The 17,585-nt window shown below is 46.0% G+C and overlaps 1 pseudogene; it reads left to right on the top strand.

The window, feature by feature from the left end:
• The first annotated feature begins 85 nt into the window (after positions 1-85).
• LOC129783464 (ankyrin repeat domain-containing protein 26-like) overlaps positions 86-17,585 on the top strand; it is a 70,247-nt pseudogene continuing 52,747 nt past the window's right edge.

Raw genomic sequence — 17,585 nt, 5'->3', positions numbered from 1 at the left:
GATGCCCTTGCCCTGAACGACAAGCGCTTCCAAGTTTGAGCCATTTGCTTTTAAAACCGACTCGCCCGAGCCCCCCAGCGTGCTCGCAGCGCGGGCCCCGCCGGGGCCAGCGGGGAGCTGCTGCTGCCCGGTACGCCGGCACCCCCCGGGCTTCCCGGCAGCGGCCCGAGTGCTCTGCGGGGGGCGCAGCGCCGCCGCCACCCGCCGCGCCTCTCGCTGCCCCCGGCCCCGCTCGGCAGCGCCGCGGCCGGGCACCGCGCAGGAGCCGCCGGGCACCGCGGGGCAGGAAGTGACGTCACTCGCGCGGGACACGCGCCGGAGCAGACCCCGCCCCCGCCAGCAGAGCCCGCCGGCCGTTTAACCGCCGCGCTCGCCGCTGAGGGAGGCGCTGTCCGCCGCTGCCGCGCTGAGGAGCAGCCTGTGCGCTCGGCTTCCCGCCCTCTGGTGGTTCGCTCCGTAGACAGCCGTACCGGGCCGCTGCCCGGGGCCCCGACCCCCCGATCCCCCTGCCCCGGGGGCCCCCCCGATCCCCCGTCCCTGCCCCGGGGGCCCCCCCCGATCCCCCGTCCCTGCCCCGGGGGCCCCCCCCGATCCCCCGTCCCTGCCCCGGGGGCCCCCCCCGATCCCCCGTCCCTGCCCCGGGGCCCCCCCCGATCCCCCGTCCCTGCCCCGGGGGCCCCCCCGATCCCCCGTCCCTGCCCCGGCCCACCGGCTGCCTCCCGCCGTCCCCTCCCTGAGGCGGGACCGTGCCCGCGCCCCTGCCGCGGGATGAAGAGGTTTTTCGGGTTCTGGAGGAAGAAGAAGGGGCGGCCGGCAGCGTCCGGCAGCGCCGCCAAGCCCTTCCCCACCGGTGCCTACGAGCTCCGGCTGCAGGAGCTGGGCAAGCTGCACCGTGCGGCCGCCCGTGGCGACCTGGGTCAGGTGCGGCAGAGACTGAAGAAATGCGGCATCGACGAGCGGGACGCGGCGGAGCGGTAAGCGGCGGGGGGCAGCAGCGCCGGGCGGTGCTGGGGCGGGGTGCGGGGGGGTTGCGGGCAGCGCCGGGACCCGCAGGTGCAGCTGCAGCCGCCGGCAGCTCAAGGGCGCTGGGAGCGAACGGCAGCATCGCTGCGGGGAGCCTCAGCCTGGGCGGGGAGCCAGGCCTGTGCTGCCAGGAGCCCTTGGAGTCGGCCGAGCATCCCCCGTCTTGCCCCGGCCCCCTCCGTGCCCTCGTTCCCGGGGGTGCTGCCTTGCCTGGGGGCGCAGGAGCGGCAGGGGGCCGGCAGCAGCCTGGCCGGGGGGGTTGCAGAAGGAGCCTCAGGGCCATTCTCCAGGCTCGCTTGGAAGGCAGAGTGCATGCACCTCCGAGGCCTCGGCGTGCGGGGTTAGTAGTTGAGCTGAGCAAGCTGCACTGCCTCAGCTGGAGTAAAAGAGGGTAAGCGCTGCGTTTAGGAAAGGGTAAATGTGCTGTGTATTGGTGCTGTGTGGACGGTTGCCTGATGTGCCTTTTGTGACTGTGATGTTGCAGCCAAAGCAACATCAGTCTGATTTTAGGTGGCAGTTACTTTGCTGTTTGCTCTGTGGCCTTGGTACAGCTAATTAGTGCCTTGGTTTGGAAGATCTGGGCAGTGCCATGCAGAGGGAGCTGCTGCTTCTGGCAGGTGTTATGATGTGTGCTTTTGAGTCAAGCACAGCAAGTACTTGGCAGTTATATCTTAGGGAGAAGCCCTGGGCTGCAGCATAGCTCCTCATGATCCACCGTAAGCATAAGGGAATCAGCTGAAGTTTTTGGGTCTTGGATGTGTCGAGCTGTTAATGCCTTTTCTGAAAAGACTCTGAGTCAAAACATCCATGACATTCAGAGGAGATGCTGGTTTAATCGGAGTACTTCAGCATCCTGGGCTGTCTTTTTCTGAAGACTGGACTTTTGCCAGCCAGCTAGCTTATTGCCCTGAAAACACCTGAAACTGTCTAGATTTGTAGGAAGGCGATGAAGAGTGCAGTCAGCACGTGGGCTGTGTGCCTGAGTGTTGCCAGCCAGTATTTGTTTATGCAGCTGCAGGTGGGGGATGCCATTTAAGGTGGCTTGAGTGCACTTTTGTGCATAATTCAGCTGCCAGAGTCAAGGTGCCCGATGGCATTTATGGAAATAGTTCGGAAAGTTTCTCTCTTTTTCTTCTTACTGCTTCCTGATTCAGTCAGCAGTCAGTCACCAGCTCTTAGCAGACCCTGGTACGAAATTTCGCTAGTTTTTGCGTTTCAAGTTCATCTTGTCTAGAAAGCTTCTTTTCCTCTGAAGGGTTTCCTTCTGTGTGCCAGGCAATTATCAGTGTTATAACAGGACAAATAAAGTCACAAACTGTAAAAAACCAAGCCGGGGGCGGGGGGGGGAGAGGGAGGGAAGAAAGAAAAGGCAGCATACTATGATGAGCACGGTGGTGGTTTTGCCGTGATAATGCCCAGTGCTGAAAAGCGAGGCTGAGAGCAATTTGGTGGCCAGAGCCTGCCTACTTGCTGCAGCCACTGCCCTCTGTACCAGCCATGAGGGTTGCAAGGCCACCTGTGCCCTCTTAGTGCTTGTGGGTGTGATGTGTGTTGTGAGTGACCACCAGATGCAGGTGCGTTTCAGGGCTTCGTGTTGGAAGACTTGGTATCATTGGAAATAGAGGTGAAGAGTAGGAAATAATGCAAAGTAACGGCAACAATGTGTGCGTTGGTTGTATGAATATCTCAGGTTTGCTGCTCAGGATTTCCAAAAGCAAAATCCTGCACCAGGAACATGGCAAGGATCACACCAACAGGTTCCTTCCATAAAGTGGGTCCTGTAGCCCATAAGACCTCCCAAAAGTACGCTTGATACAGCATCAGTTAGGAGCAGGCAGCTTTCAGAGGTGGTCTAGCAAAACCTTCAGCCTCACTGACAGAGACGGGCAAAAGTCAGCACAGAGTTGGAAGCACTGCGGGCACAATGCCAGCTAGTCATGGATCCTGGGTCAGAGCTCATCGCTAAGGGAGATTGACCCTGTCAGCTGCCTGTCAGACTGAACTCCAGCGCTTTCATTGCTTGGCTTGTAGCTGCTGGGTTGTCGGCTCAAGGGCCATTCAAAGTGCGTACTGCCAGCCTGCTGTTTCCCAGTGGGGTTGTTTCGTGGCTGCTCAGGCATCAGCAGTTCTCTTCTACTCTGTAGGTGATCAGCGTAGCATTGCAGCAGCAGGAGCAGGAACAGAATCTGGGCAGTGTCCCCAGGGCTGGGTGGCAGAAGAACTTCGGTGTTACTGGAGGCCTCTTGCAGGGACAGGCAACCCTGAGCACTGGTGTTCTCTGCCAGCCTGTTCCCTGAAGTGGATCTTCTGTGGAGCACAGCAGGCCTCGCTCCAAGCAGAGCTGTCTCCTGTTGACAAACTGAGAGGCTTGGTTGAGGAGGACAGCAACAAGTCCAAGTTTTCTGAAGGCTTTTCTGTTTGCAGAGCTGATAGTGACTACTTGACATCTGTCATGCTTCCTAGTGGTTGGTAGTAGCAGCTTTCAGATGATTGTGGACTCCTTCATAACCAGTCCTGGTTAGCTTTCAGATAATCTCAGTCAGTCGTTTCTTCAGAGATGAAGAATCCCGCATGTTTCCATGGGAATTTCTCAAAAAGTGGTGGTAGTTGCTCTTGAGCTACTCCTCTGTCAGTGCTCCAGTCTGTTCCCTGTCTGTAGCAAGACATTACAAATTCTTTGAAGTTTTCTGTATTTCTCTCATCCTCATCTTTGTTGCAGTGGAGGAGGATGTCAGCTGCCCTGTAGCAAGTATCTGTGTTACAGATTACTGTGTTTCTGCATCACCTGCCACTGCATTTGTGTACCTCTCCCTTTCCATTCCCCCTTAGCCAGGGAGCTGTTGTGCTCCTGTCTCAGCAAGGTACCCAAACAATTGCAAGGCTAGTTGAGCTTTCCTAAATACAGAGAAGGACCTGCCTGCAGCGATGTGGTTCAGAACCAGTGCTGGTGTTCCCCTCAGTTCTTGAGGAACTGTGGGATTGTTACTGCATCACCTTCAAGGGAGGAAGGTCCCAGCTGTTTTCTAGCTTGTCTTCTGCTCTGTTGGGACAGGCGTCCTACAGAGCAGGAGGTGCTTTGCTTTTGCACAGAGTGAAGCTTGTGCTGATTTGTGCCTCTGATTTAGGGGGAAACACATGCAAGGACTTTCTGGGCAATTTCTTTCAGTATAAGTAGGCTGGTTAATTGACATCAGACCTAAGATGTTCTGTGGTTTGAAGGAGGGGTTTTTTGTTTGTTTTTTTTTCCTCTGGCAAGGCTTTAACTTGAAGAAAAGAGTTTCATTTTCTTATGCTGGTCATGTATTATGGAAACACAGTATTCCCTCCCTGGAGAGGACTTCCTCTGTAGTAGGCTTATTATGACTATCGTAGTTACACGTATCTGAAGGGTCGGGTATTACTTTCCTGTACTCAGGCTTACAGTGTTCTGCTGTCTGGTTTGCTGCATGTAATGGGGGGCACTTTGGTGCAAGTGAGTACTTGGTTTTGTTGCAGTAGTAAGCAAGCTAGAGAAAAAGCAGAAATCCTCGAAGTGCAGGGAAACGCTGATACTCTTTATATAAAGCCCATCTACATCTCTGAGACACTTCTGGCACGTGAATAATCCTAGAACTTAGAGGGTTGCTTGCCATAGTTCTCAGATTCCCAAGCTTTGGTCTTTTTTGCTGTGCCACAGGTGTAGTCCTGCTGGAGGCAGTGACCACCACCTGGGCACAGGAATCTGTGCAGATTAAGTTCTAGAGTGAAGGAAATGGCAGCTTACTAAGCAGATGCTGCGGAGGGGTTTTGCTGGCCAGTCTCGGGTGTTTGGTGCGCAACTGCTGTTACTGGTAACAGAATGAGAAATCGTTTCTTAAGCTTGCTTTGTGCAAAGTGAAACTTGTGGTCATAACAATTTACCACAGCCTGAAATTATTTCTCTAGTTGTCTGTTTGTGCTAATTTAATATGTTTAACTTTTAGGACACCTCTGCATCTCGCTTCTGCGAATGGCCATGTGAATGTTGTTACATATCTCGTAGAAAACAAGTGTAAACTAAATCTTACTGACAGTGACAACAGATCACCACTGATGAAGGTATGTGGAATATGTTATGCTCTTTCAAGTGGGGCTTGTCAACTGTGCATTAAATGAGAGGTGGCTGGAAGGATTCTGTACACAGCTCTGTGTAGAAGCATGCATGTTGTAATCAGCGTGGAATAGGCATATGTTAGCTCAGCTTTGAAGGTGCTCTTATTTTCCAGCATTGGGAAGCTGGGGCAATTGTAACAGAGTGCTGGCAGTTCTTCCTTTTTTGCGTGTTGTTCCCAGGCTGTACAGTGCCAGCAAGAAGAATGTGTAGCTATTCTGCTAGAGCACGGTGCCAACCCCCATCTGGCGGATGCTGACGGCAACACTGCCCTTCACCTTGCTGTCCGATCTCCTAATACAACCGTAGCGGGGCTGTTACTTGAGCATAATGCCAATATTGATGCTCGGAATAAGGTAAATTTTTGTATTTGTTGAAGAAGTTCTTTCAAAAAGTTGTACTAGTATTTCTCTTGTAGGGTTTTTTTTCTTTTATTTTTAAATGTATTTATCTGTCCTTTCAGGAGGGAAACACTCCGCTTATTCTTGCTATCTCTGAACGTCATGAAGATATAGCAGAGTTTCTTCTGCAGAGAGGAGCTGATGTGCATGCTCGAGATCACTGTGAAAGGTGAGTGGTTTGTCAAAACTCTGCATGGGTCTCTTTAGTATTCTTTAGGTTGGATTAATCAGAGGCATGAGAGTGAGCTCTGAAAAAACCCGGGGAGCCACATAGCAGCTATTTCTGTGCGACTTGTGAAAGCACATCTGCGCTTGGCTGTTGTCATACCTCAGTGGGTGCTTTCCTCGTTGAGGGTTACAAGAAGGCATTGTCTGTGGTGGCCCTTCTGGCAGGAAACATGCTGTTAGCTCAGCAGCACTGCCTCGATTTGAAAAAACATCTCCTGCATAGTGGCGTAGTTTGTACGTGAGTGTTGTCTGTGTGGAAGCTTTGTCTGAAGATCGAATGTTTGCTTGTTTTGACTCCCTCTTGCATTTTATGGTTGCTCTTAATATTTAATGAAAACTGCTTTTTCTTTTGCTCATTCAGTAATGACGAAAGTAGTTTTTGAGAGCAAACAGGAATAAAAATAATTACAGTGTCTGTGTCAAATGATCTACTTCATAACATATTTTTGGTGTTTCAGAACCCCACTTATGACTGCAGCATCTGGTGGACAGCTTAATTTAATAAAAGTTCTTCTTCGATATGGTGCTGATCTTTTCCATAAAGACAGTAACGGATGGACAGCTGAGGATTATGCTGTTACTCATGGATATTCTAGGTAAATTTTTGACTTTATTGTTAGAATAGGTTGTCAGTTGTCAGTGTGGCTTTTGAATGTTTTTGGTAATAGCAGCAAGGTTTAATGGTGTGTTGAAAGCTTCAGGACAGACAGTGCTCGGTGACGTCTTCTGATACGTATTGTTCCCTGTGTCTACTATTAATCTGGATGTTGAAGAAAATTTCCGCCCCAAATTGTCTGTTAGATTTCAAGTTTTGATGCTAAACTTGCACCTGCCCAATACAAACTCTAAAACACGTCTGTATCCTACAGTTACCCAGAGGTAGAACGTGGCAAACTGAAATGCATGTCAGTCCTCTCCTCAGACCAGCACCATTGTCCTTACTGACTTCCACTACAATGAGCAGGAACTACCAGCCTTTTCTTTCAGAGATCTAACATATCCCTTTTGTTAAAATCTTAAGCAGTTTCACCCCTCTTATGGATAGCTTTGTACCTGTGCGTATCCCTTCTCTAAGGTGGTTATGTGTGCTTAACAGCTAGGCTGAAAATACTGTGCCGAGCTGGAGCTAATGGCTTCATAGGTGTGGATATGCACCTCTAGAGTGAACATGACTGTAGTGAATATTGAAGTAGGTAGTAGCCGTGCAGTAAGTTCTGTGTGTATTACTCTCAGTGAATGCATACAAGTATATGAATTCCTACGGCTATGAATACGTGTAGGGTGGATAAGTGGCTGTTAACTGTGCTATTAAACTGTATAAGCAAGTGTGTGGTTGTTTTTACCAAATACGTTTCTTCTCTTTCCCTATATAGCCTTTGTACACAACTGGTGGCATACGCATTCCGGGGAGACAGAGACGAAGGTGGTGCACAAGGCGGCACAGTACCTGGCATTCCTCACCGGGCCGGAGCTGCTGGCTTGACGTTGGGTGCACCTGCTGTGGACAGAGGAGGTAGGATCTTGAATCACGCAGGAGCTCACGAGGAAAATCACTGTGGCCTTTTCTTTAGGGGGTTTGTGTTGTCAGCGCCCGCTGTGTTCGCCGTTGACTTTAGGGGAGGCAGCAGGTGGAGTAGCACAAGAAGCTTTGCGAATATGCTGACTTGTTGCTGGTTGGAGGTGCTTCTTGTCAGGGGTGAGGACAGCTGCGGTTTGTGTGCTACGGGCCCACGTACCGGGTTGTTGCCTTCTGCCTGCCAGATTGCCCATCTGTCTAGGTTTTCATACCGAGAGAGAAGGGGGACAGGGAAGGAACTAGGTGAGTGGTTTTGGGTTTGGGGTGTGTACTTGTACCTGTAGATGGCCATTCAGATTGTGAAAACAAATTGCAAAAGGTTCATCCTGAGTAGCTGTTCATCTTCCTGGGGTTGGGAAGCAACAGATGAGTTAGCAGGACTGTACATGTCTTGTTGATTTCCACTGAGTTTGTGCAGTGGTGTTTTAATATTAATAGTTTCACCTGCACTAAGCTGCTTTTAGTGAGTTGTCTTATTTCTCAGCATCAGTTACGGTTGTTTCTGTGTAGGTGCTGTAGAGACATACTTAGGAAAAATCGTCTTGGAAAAGTCACTTGGTTAGAAACAATAATGCAGCTTCTGTGTGTACTGTATCTTCATGGACATAGTTTGATTCCAGTAAAAATAAATAACACTTCTACTTCCAGTAATTTTATGAAATAAACGTTAAAAAGTCCATATTAACTTGTGATCCAGAAAAAAAATTGAATTGCCTTGTTATCAAAAAATTAGCACCTTCAGTGAGTTCATTTTAAATTAAAAAAAACAAACAAACAACTCCTTAATGTTTAAGATCCAGTCTATGCTTATGAGCTCATATAGCCCTAGAGGAATCTTAGAAAACCAATCTTTTAATATAGATCAAACTTCTTGTACTTTACATCTCAGGCCCTACAGTGGGAAGTTCTATCCTTTCTGGTTTTTTTAAGGGTGTTACATCAGAACTTTGTGGCAAATGGGCAGCAGACAGTGTTCAAACACAGTTTATTACTCCTTTTTAAAATATGTCGTGAAATATGAGCAAAACATGGGATATTTTTCCGAGTTCACTTTTCCCAGATAGGGAAATTTAATTTAGAGCCAAACTTTGTTCCTTTGACTTAGGACTAGTTATTTTGATCTAGTCAGCGATGTGTAAAGTTTCTTGATAGACTGAAGGAAGTTGCGGAGGTTTTTATATTTTATTTTATTTTTGGAAAGGGCTTGGTACAGGTAGTTTAATCAACAAAATGTTGCTTTTACCCAAACAGCACTCTGTGGCTGCCTCCTGTGCACATAGATAATTGCTGTGGTACCACATTGTGATGACTGACAGGCCCGGGTTATTTTAAAATATGTGGCTTGAAGAATAATACTGTTGTGTGATTCCAAAATTGATATGCCCTCAGGGAAATAGGGGTTCTTGAACCAAGTGATTTGCTCGGTTCCTTGAAGACAGTAATACTACTAGCATAAGTCCACAATGTTATGGGAAATCCTCACTTGAAGAGGCCTAGTAAGTGTGAAGAGAATATTTATGTGGGTTAAGGACTTGGGAGGAGAAAGTGTGCTGTGGTCTCAAACTGTTCATAGTAGGGCTTGTTTTTCTTGAGTAGTATGAATCTTTTTCTTCTTATGCTCAGTCTCCTAGAAAATGACCCCGGCCTGTTGAGTGAGAGGGATTAGTAGCATGCAGGGAACACTTGGTGGCATTGATTCTGCGGTCTCTTGCTTGCACCCACAAAGCACAGGTCCTGCATCCTGAGTCCCTTTGACAGGCTGCAGTAAAAGCTTTGAAGCCCCTGTTAGAGGAGAAGCTAGCCTGATCTTGAGACAACGGAGGAATACCCACTTTGAATTCTTTGTTTTAATCTTGCTCTTCATTCCTATTTTTCTGGGATCTTCAATGTAGTCCTTCCTCCTTTTGCTACTTTTGCACTTGTTGAACATTGTTCAAAATACTCGCCTCTAGTGAGCAAGTCGGTATATTTAAGAAGTTGGCTCATGCTTATTTGAGTGTACACTTTTTGTCAGAACACGAACCTTTTTGTTGATTACAGACAGACTTGCAAAAACCTCCAAATGAATGGCTTCCACCTCTAGCATATCGAATGACAGACTTTTCAGATTTGAAGTTGAAATTTCTTTGGCAAAAAGTAATTATGCATTTTTTCTAAAAGCGAGGGTTCAGATTTCTAGTAGGTCTTCAGTGGCAGCTTTTTTTAGCTGCTGCACTGCGTATTGGTGTATTGTTCCTACAGAAACCATTGGTTTTTCATCATAGAGCTCTTGGAAAAGAAACGAGTGCTTCAGTGTGCTTTATATCTGCTGTATCACCTTTTAAGAAAATTGAGAAATCGAGAAGGAATGAGAAACAATCTTGAGGTCCTTTTTTTCACTCTTACGTGTGTGTTTTTGATAGGAGTCCTCTTGCCACGTCCATTCCATGTATTTGTGGTAACATCAATATAAGTAGGACTCCCTGTTGCTCTGAGGCAAATGTTACGGCCTTGTCACACAGACATTTGGTGTTGGGTAGCTGCAATAACAGAACCACACCATTCTTACTAAGTAGGATGGGTAGAGCAGGCAGATGGTGATTTGTATTCTAAAGCTTCTGTTCCACAACATAGACACGCGTACACACACAAGCACACATGCATGACACTCACAGCAGTCAGTGCACCCGTTCTGGTCCAGTTGTGGCCTGCCCTATAGCCCTGGGGGAACAGGGTATTCACTCTGACTGCTTGTCATGCCTGCGTTCTGGCTGGTGGCGTAGCTTCTCTCTGTGAACAGTTCAGCATGGTCGAATCAATATATGCAGGGCTTTTACCTCAAACTGAGGTAGGAGGGGGCTGTGTCTGCATCAGGCGCCATCTGACACAACCGGCTAGCATATCTCCAAAGTTTGTTGGCACCTACAGATTTTTGGGATGCTTAGACGGAGGGATTTTAAGTGCGCTGTATGTATAAAACACTCTACAAATACGAAGGAATTGCATTGGTAGTCAGTGCTGGGCAAGGACTAGTCAAGCTGAGAGAAATGCAAAGTTGGCAGGACAGTAAACTGCCACGAATCTGTTTCAGTGTTTCAAAATATTGGAATGTATGTATTCTACAATGGAGCAAGTAAATGAAGTTACACTGTTTGACGCTGTCCCTTAAGAGTAGAGTTCTGTAGGTTGTGATAGGTTTGGCTTCTACTTCTTGTAACTGTAGAGTAGGCTGATGGTCACAGTACATTCTCCCATTGCTACAGCTTTGTTAATGTACTGGTTAGGTTTTCTGAATTTCCGGGAATTCACATTTATTCTGGTGTCCTTGTTTGGTCTGTCCTTGACATGGCTTTCCCTAAATGGATATAGGAATGCCACAATCTCCTAGCCAGACATCAAGAACAGGAAAACCAAAGAAAGGTATTCTATACAGTAGCATTTCAACTGTGAAACATGTTGCGTGATGCACAAATACTAACACACCTGTGATGTTTATTATCTTGGAGGTCTCTATTCTGATGGTTTTGGTTTTATAAATTAGGTTTGAGAGCAGGCTTGGGGTGCTTTTTGTTGGCATGTTTTGCACAGGTCCTTTATTACTGAATTGAGTGATAGCTTTGTGTCATTAGTGATAGTAAATAATATTATTTAAAAAAAAAAAAAAGCTCTTCTGTTACTCCAAAATGAAAATGGACTTCAATTAAAGTAGAAACAAGTGATCCCTAGATACTACTTTTCTAGATCCCACTTCTACGGTAGGGCATCAAGATCTGTCTGAAAACTATCTCATAAACTTTCTCTCTTGCTTTTTAAAGGAGAATGGGAACTGGTTTTGATTATTGCTTGAAGTTACTATACATGGAAAGCAAAAGTTCAGATAACTTACTCAACATGATATGCCCTTTGTTTTCTTTTCCTTTTAATGATTTTGTCTAAGACCTCGGTTTGGCTCTCATCATACAACTTTATAGAAGGCTACCAATCTCCTATTTATAAGCAACTTCATTTTGTGATGATAGTTAACGAGAACTAATTATTGAGGACTTGAGGAATGCTGAAATAGGTACGATGTGGAGGCTCTATTTGTTTTTTTCCTTTCTGTCCTGGGAATTGAAGAGGCCTTTTATTTCATCTTAGGTGTTGATAATTGAGAGGTTTTCGCACTCTTCAGGCTGGATTCCTAGAGTTCAGGTTTCTTTAGTACATCGGTGGTGTGCTAGAGTGCGCTATGGTTGAGTTTGCAACATGTGCATCTGGGCCACGCTGCCGTTCAGAGGGATCTTGACAAGCTGGGTAAATGGGCTGTCAGGCCTGTCTTAACAGAATTCAGCAAGGGCAGATGCCAAGTCCTGCACATGGAAAGGAACAACCATTTGCTACAGCACGTGCTGGAGCTGCCTGGCTGGAGAGCTGCTTTGCTGGGAATAGCCAGAGGGTCTTGGCAGACAGTGAGCTGAGAATGAGCCAGCAGGGTGCCCTGCCGGCTGAGAGGGTTAACGGTGTCCTGGGCGGTATGAAGAGCAGCGTAGCCAGGAGACTGAGGGAGGGGATTGTACGCTGCTACCTGGCCGTCCCTGGCTTGTGTCCAGCTCCCTGGGTATAATTTTGAGCCCCCAGTGCAAGAGAGAGTGGTCTTTCATCCGTGAGCGAGTTCAGTGGAGGGCCATCAAACTTTGCCAGGAGCAGGACTACTTGCCTTTTGGGGAGAGACTGGGGGAACCGGGCTTGTTCAGTGTAGAGAGGAGATGACTTTGAAGGGGACCCAGCAGCAGCTTGCAGCACGTGTAAGGAGAAGCCGGAGACAGGTGCCTCCCAGTGGTGCGTGACAGGAAGCAAAGGTACAAGAGGCATAAATGGAAACAAGAGAATTTCTAATGGAATGTGGGCAGCTTCACCATGGTGAGAACAGTAAAACAGAGAGGTTGTGCAGTCTCCCTCCTTGAATGGTTCAAGATCAGACTGGAAAATTCCTGTGAGCCTAGTCTGACCTCAGAGCTGAGTCCGCTTTGAGGAGGCGGTTGGCTGAGAGACTTGCCGAGGTCCCTTGTGACCTGATTTATCCTGTGGTCCTGTGTGCCAGTTGCTTTCTTAATTGATGAAAGCTTGGAGCGTAGTATAGAGTGCCCTGGTTACGCCTGTCTTGCCTGTTGACTATCCTTTTTGGTGCAGCATAGAGACCTGCTGGGGATTTTTCTACCTGAGGATAGGCATTAGATCTTGGTTATGCTTTTTGATGTTTTTTACCTTTTCAGGATAACCTGTAAGTGGGTAGAGCACCAGCTAGTAGAGTATATAAACCAGTAAAATCTCTGTCAACAGTGTGTGCTTGTGTGTGCAGTATGAGTACTTCAGCAGTTCATTTATTTACTGTCTTGCTAAAGCACCAGTATTTTGTTAACTGTTTATTAACGTAGCCTATTCATGCTATGCTGGGCTTTTTTTAGTTTAGAGGTAGTTCTTAAACTTTTAGGTATAAAAGTTCAAAGGAGATATAACTCTAGTCTTTTTTGTTTTGTCAATTCAGTGTGACTTGAAAAAGCAGTTGTTTGGAAATGCATTCATTCATTCATGCTGTCTTACGTAAAGTTGACTCCCCAAAGTTTCATTCTGCTATGACATGTAGAGTTGTCCAGGTTAAATGTTTGTATGTGCTGGTTGGTTTTTAGCATGCCAAATCTAATTTCAACATGTCAATTAATGTTTGAACAGCAACAGACGACTTGTCGCAAGGAGACTCAATCGGGTAAGACTTTAAACATACCCAGCGCATACCTGAGGAATGATTGGAGAGACACGGTACTCATTTTGCTTTACTTTTTAAGAAGCTTGGAGAAAGAGGGGAGCGATGTCAGTTGGCGTGCTTCTGAGGAAGAGCTCGATTTTTCTCCCAAGGTATGGTGTATTTACAGTAAATGTCCTGTAAAAATAAGTGATCTGAAGGCAAGTTTTCTGGGGGATTGAAAGAAACTACAGTTCTAGCCAATATTGTTTTCTCCTTAGAAGCACTCTCTGACCTGCCAGCCTTTTTTCTGCTGTGAGTTTTTCCTAAAAGACCTGTAGCTGTGGCAGAGCATGCAGCAGATTTGTGGTTTGAGGCAAAAGAGCCATAGGCGACGAGATAAACCCCCACAGTTTTGTTTGTTCTTGGTCATTTGAGTCAGATTTTAAGTTTGTAAGTTACTAATATAACCTGCTCTGTTCTTCCTCAAACACTGTTAATGTTTCCTGTAGATTTCGTGATAGAATCCTAACTGATAAAGGGCACTTTTTAATGAAGATGTACTGAAATCCTTCATCACCTAGTTCTCCTCTCCTCCTCCTCAGGTTACTCAAGAGTGCTCAGCGGATGAGTTACTCAAACGGGTCATCTTTTTTTCTTCTATTGAGATGGCATTCTGTGCTTGCATGTAATCTCACACTGCATGTTTTCCCTCTTTTTTTTTTTTTTTTTTTTTTTTTTGAATGCTTAGGCAGTATTCTTTTTGTCAGCTACAAGCTCTCAGGCCTATTTTTTTTTTGCTAGTGTTCTGAAGAATTATTAACTTCTGCAGTGATGTCTGGAGCATCAGTTCTGTTGCTCTGGGATTCTGCAGCGATGAGGAACCGGTGTTCTAATTCAACCTACTCTGCAATACTGGAGATGCAAGCATGTTTAGTTTTAACATGATTTCATTTTCTTGCACTGATTTAAATATAAATTATGCATTTTTTGGGCATGTTTTTGAAATTTCAGGATATTCTGGTGAGTGTACTTGCAGGGACTAATTAACGCAGTAAGTCTAGGGTTCTTAACAGTTACTTCCCTTGTGCACACTTGCAAGTAAGCATCCAGAAGCTGCGATCTTAAATATAACTGAATTTTACTGAAGTACTACAAATATTAAACCCAGATTTTTTAGAACTGCTATGCATGTAACCATAGTTTTGGGCACAATTTTCAGAAGGGTGCCTGCACGGTATTTTGGGGGGTGAAATACGCACTGAATTGCATACGTGAGGAGTGTTTTTGTACTTAGAAGTACAGGATGGAGCCAGCACCTGACCATTATCAAAAGGACAGCCTGATGACATTTAGTGTTCAAGATTTGATGTGAACAAAAGATTTGTTGTTGTCGTTAGTGGTTTTTTTTAAAAAAATAATTGTTTTTTGGCTTCTTTATTTACAGAAGCTGCAGAAGCCAAACTTGACATTCTTAATGAATGTTTCCCAGCAGTTCAGGAAAAACAGTAAGCTATTTGGAAAAGATTGCATAGTATGCTAATATATAAAAGTAGATTTGCTAAGTCGTTTTTTAAACATTTCTTTTCCTATGGTAAATGAGAAAAGTAGCGTTTTGAAAACACAGCACTTAGTCACTTCAGAAAACATAAGTCATGTTGTTAAAATGAAGCTATTAATCCCCTCCTAAGCCTTTGGCCCTGGCCAAGTCCTTCCTCCATCCTGCCCATCCTTGACTTGGTTCCTCTTCCAGACACTCCCAGATTACTCCATTAATCTGGTAACATGCCTGTTGCCATTTCCATAACTCCTTTTGTTGTTTTGACATAACTGCCATGTCTCCAAAGACGGTGAATAATGAAGTATCTTGCAAGTCGGTACCAAAGCAAACTGTCTTTCAAAATCTAAATAATCTGCAAGATAAACAAGAAAGTTGGAACAAGAAAAGCATGATTCGGGTGAAGTTTCACAGAAATGATGACTCTGAGATGACAAACTGGAAAAAAGAGACACCTCAGCTTCTCTCAGATAGTTGTGGTCTTAAGGAGAAAAAGTCAAGCTTCAGTAATGGCTTTGAAAGTGATAATAGTTCTTTGTCAGCAGGAAAAAAACCAATGCTTGAAAGTCAAAGACCAAACTCTGTCTTTCTTGAACATGTGGATGATGAAGATACAGAAGAAGAGCAATGTGAAGTAGATAATAAAGTGTGTGAAGCGCTGAAACAAGGAAGTGAACACTTGTGCTTGAATAGGCATGAAGAAAACGTAAGAGCAGCATTTCACTCGAGCACCAAAGTAAGTTATATAAGGATGATTCAATCACAAAGGTATTTTCTAAGGGTAATAAAGGTAAGAACCAAAAGGTAAACTGGATTTCTGTTAATACTTCACGTATATCCATCTTTTGATCTTCCTTTTTTTATATTAGAAAATGCCTTTACTCCTAGCCAAAGCAGTTTCTTAGGTATAAGAACAGTGTTGGGCAGTATTTTCAATATTTTTTTAATTGGTTGCAGTGGTTTTGCAGGAAAACAAATAGGCAGTATAATTTTTCTGAAATAAATTCAGTTTTTCTCAGCTGTATGTACAGTTTTTTATCTGTCAAGATTTATTGCCATTTAGTAAAATACCTGGTGTGATGGCTGAAAGTGAGGAACCAAAAAGTTTGAGTAAGATTGAGAGCAGGAAGTTAGTGATTTTCCTGGAGCAAAGTAGAGGAAAAGGAGCGTGTTCCAAAACAATGTAACTGAAATGAAAGCTAGAGTTAGGCTGACAGGAAGAATTGCTTCTCAGGAGCTTTGCAGAGCCAGGGCTAATGACTTAGGGCTAATGTCATTGCTGTCTCCTCAGAGATTCCCATGGAAAAACTGAAGGTGTTGTAAAACAAAGCTCGACAAAGTTTCCCTGTTGTCTTACACAGGAAAAGCATTTTTAAAGTTGTCGATGGGTGGCTAAGAAGGTGCTTGTTTCTGCTATTTCCAGCTGTTTGGTCAATCTCTTCTAGGAAAAATCACCTGAACAGGAAGAAGAGGAGAAGGAGCAGGAAAAGGAAAACACTGGTGAAGAGCTACGAACTGCCGTTGTTGAGGGTGTGAAAAATTCTATTTGTAATGATAGCCATCAAGTCCACAGTGCTTCCAAAGACGACACTGGTGAGAGAAGTGAGTTAGTAAATACTGATCCCAGTTCTTCCTCTATAAATATTAATGCACAGTAAATGAACTGAAATGGTGCTTGACTTCTGAAACAGTAAGTTTTTCCCTTGCCTGTGAACCCTAGTGGGCATTGGCAAGGAGGAAAGTAGCTTTTGTTCCTTTTCGTTCGTTCCTGAAGAACAAATTGTGGCCTTGGATTCCAAACGATGCTAAATGGAGCAGGTGTCATTCTTGGTTTTGTTGCTGTGTTCTCCCTGAAGCGATCAGAACAAAACGCACGGTTGAAAAAGAGGAGGATTGAGAGTCTTGGTGTGACAGTAGTATTGCCCTTTCTGGCCCGTGCTGTCAGACTGAAAAGTTGTGATTGCTCTTGGCTGAAGCCTGGGAAAGATTTGAGTCAATCTGAGAGAGAGCTGTTCTGTTCCAGTGCCTCACCTTGTCCAGTTTTAAAACGTAGAAAGTCTCTCCAGTGCCACGCTTGTGTGTGCTCGAAAGCATTGCCCCGTCAGTCAGGGCTGAGCACTCCGGTACTCACCTCGGGTCTTGGAGAGGAGGAGAAGGCACACTTTGCATTGTCTGTCTCCAGAGAGTAGAGTGGTGTGGTAGATGTTACCAGAGCGTGTGTAGCTGCTGATCAAATGCTACAGAGCGGGCCTGGCAGAACCTGCTGTATTCCAGGTGTTGTGCCTATACGTGCTCTTCTGTCGGTGCATTTTACCATAAGCCTGCATTTGGCACAGTGTAAGTAGTCCTAGCTGAGGCTGGAACCAGCAGTTCCCCTCTGCTAGGACGGGTGCCCTCACTGGTCTCTAGCTCCTTTCCCGTTTTTGTGTGTGTGTCTCCACGAGAGCGAATCCTGAATCAGTTTTACCTAACGGACTAGCTTAAAACAGAGAAATGAAGATAGTTTAATCTGGCCAGGAACCTACTGAGACTGAGCCTTGCGTGTGCCTAGTAGAGAAGAGATTGGGATGTTGGCCCCTGAGATAGAGACAAGTTGTGTGTTTGGGGTGAGATTTTGGGCTGTGAGCCTCTCCTCTTTTTAAATGGCAATGCTTAGGTGTCTACCTTCTGGGAAGGTGCAGGGTAAAAACTGCTAGGCAAGGAAGATCTTTTCTGGTAGCGCTACAAAAGGAGCATTGTTTCTTGCTGATCTTAGCGCGAAGATGTGTCGGGTGGTGTTTCTATGGTACTTCTTGTACAGTGGATAGTGGTAGTCAGTGGAAAATTCTGGAGCTGTAGACTGGAGAGCAGGTGACCTAGAACACTATGCCACAGGGCTGCAGCGTGCTGGAGCCTCTTCCTGAGCGTGACACAAACCCGTGTTCAGTGCTGCTTGTAGCTGTGTCAGCTGTTGTGCATAGCCATCTCCTGCT

This window comes from Falco peregrinus, unplaced genomic scaffold, assembly GCF_023634155.1.
Source record: "Falco peregrinus isolate bFalPer1 unplaced genomic scaffold, bFalPer1.pri scaffold_42, whole genome shotgun sequence".
In the NCBI taxonomy this organism is placed as follows: Eukaryota; Metazoa; Chordata; class Aves; order Falconiformes; family Falconidae; genus Falco; species Falco peregrinus.
The sequence above is the reverse complement of the archived record's forward strand: the minus strand, read 5'-3'. Positions and strand labels throughout refer to the sequence as shown.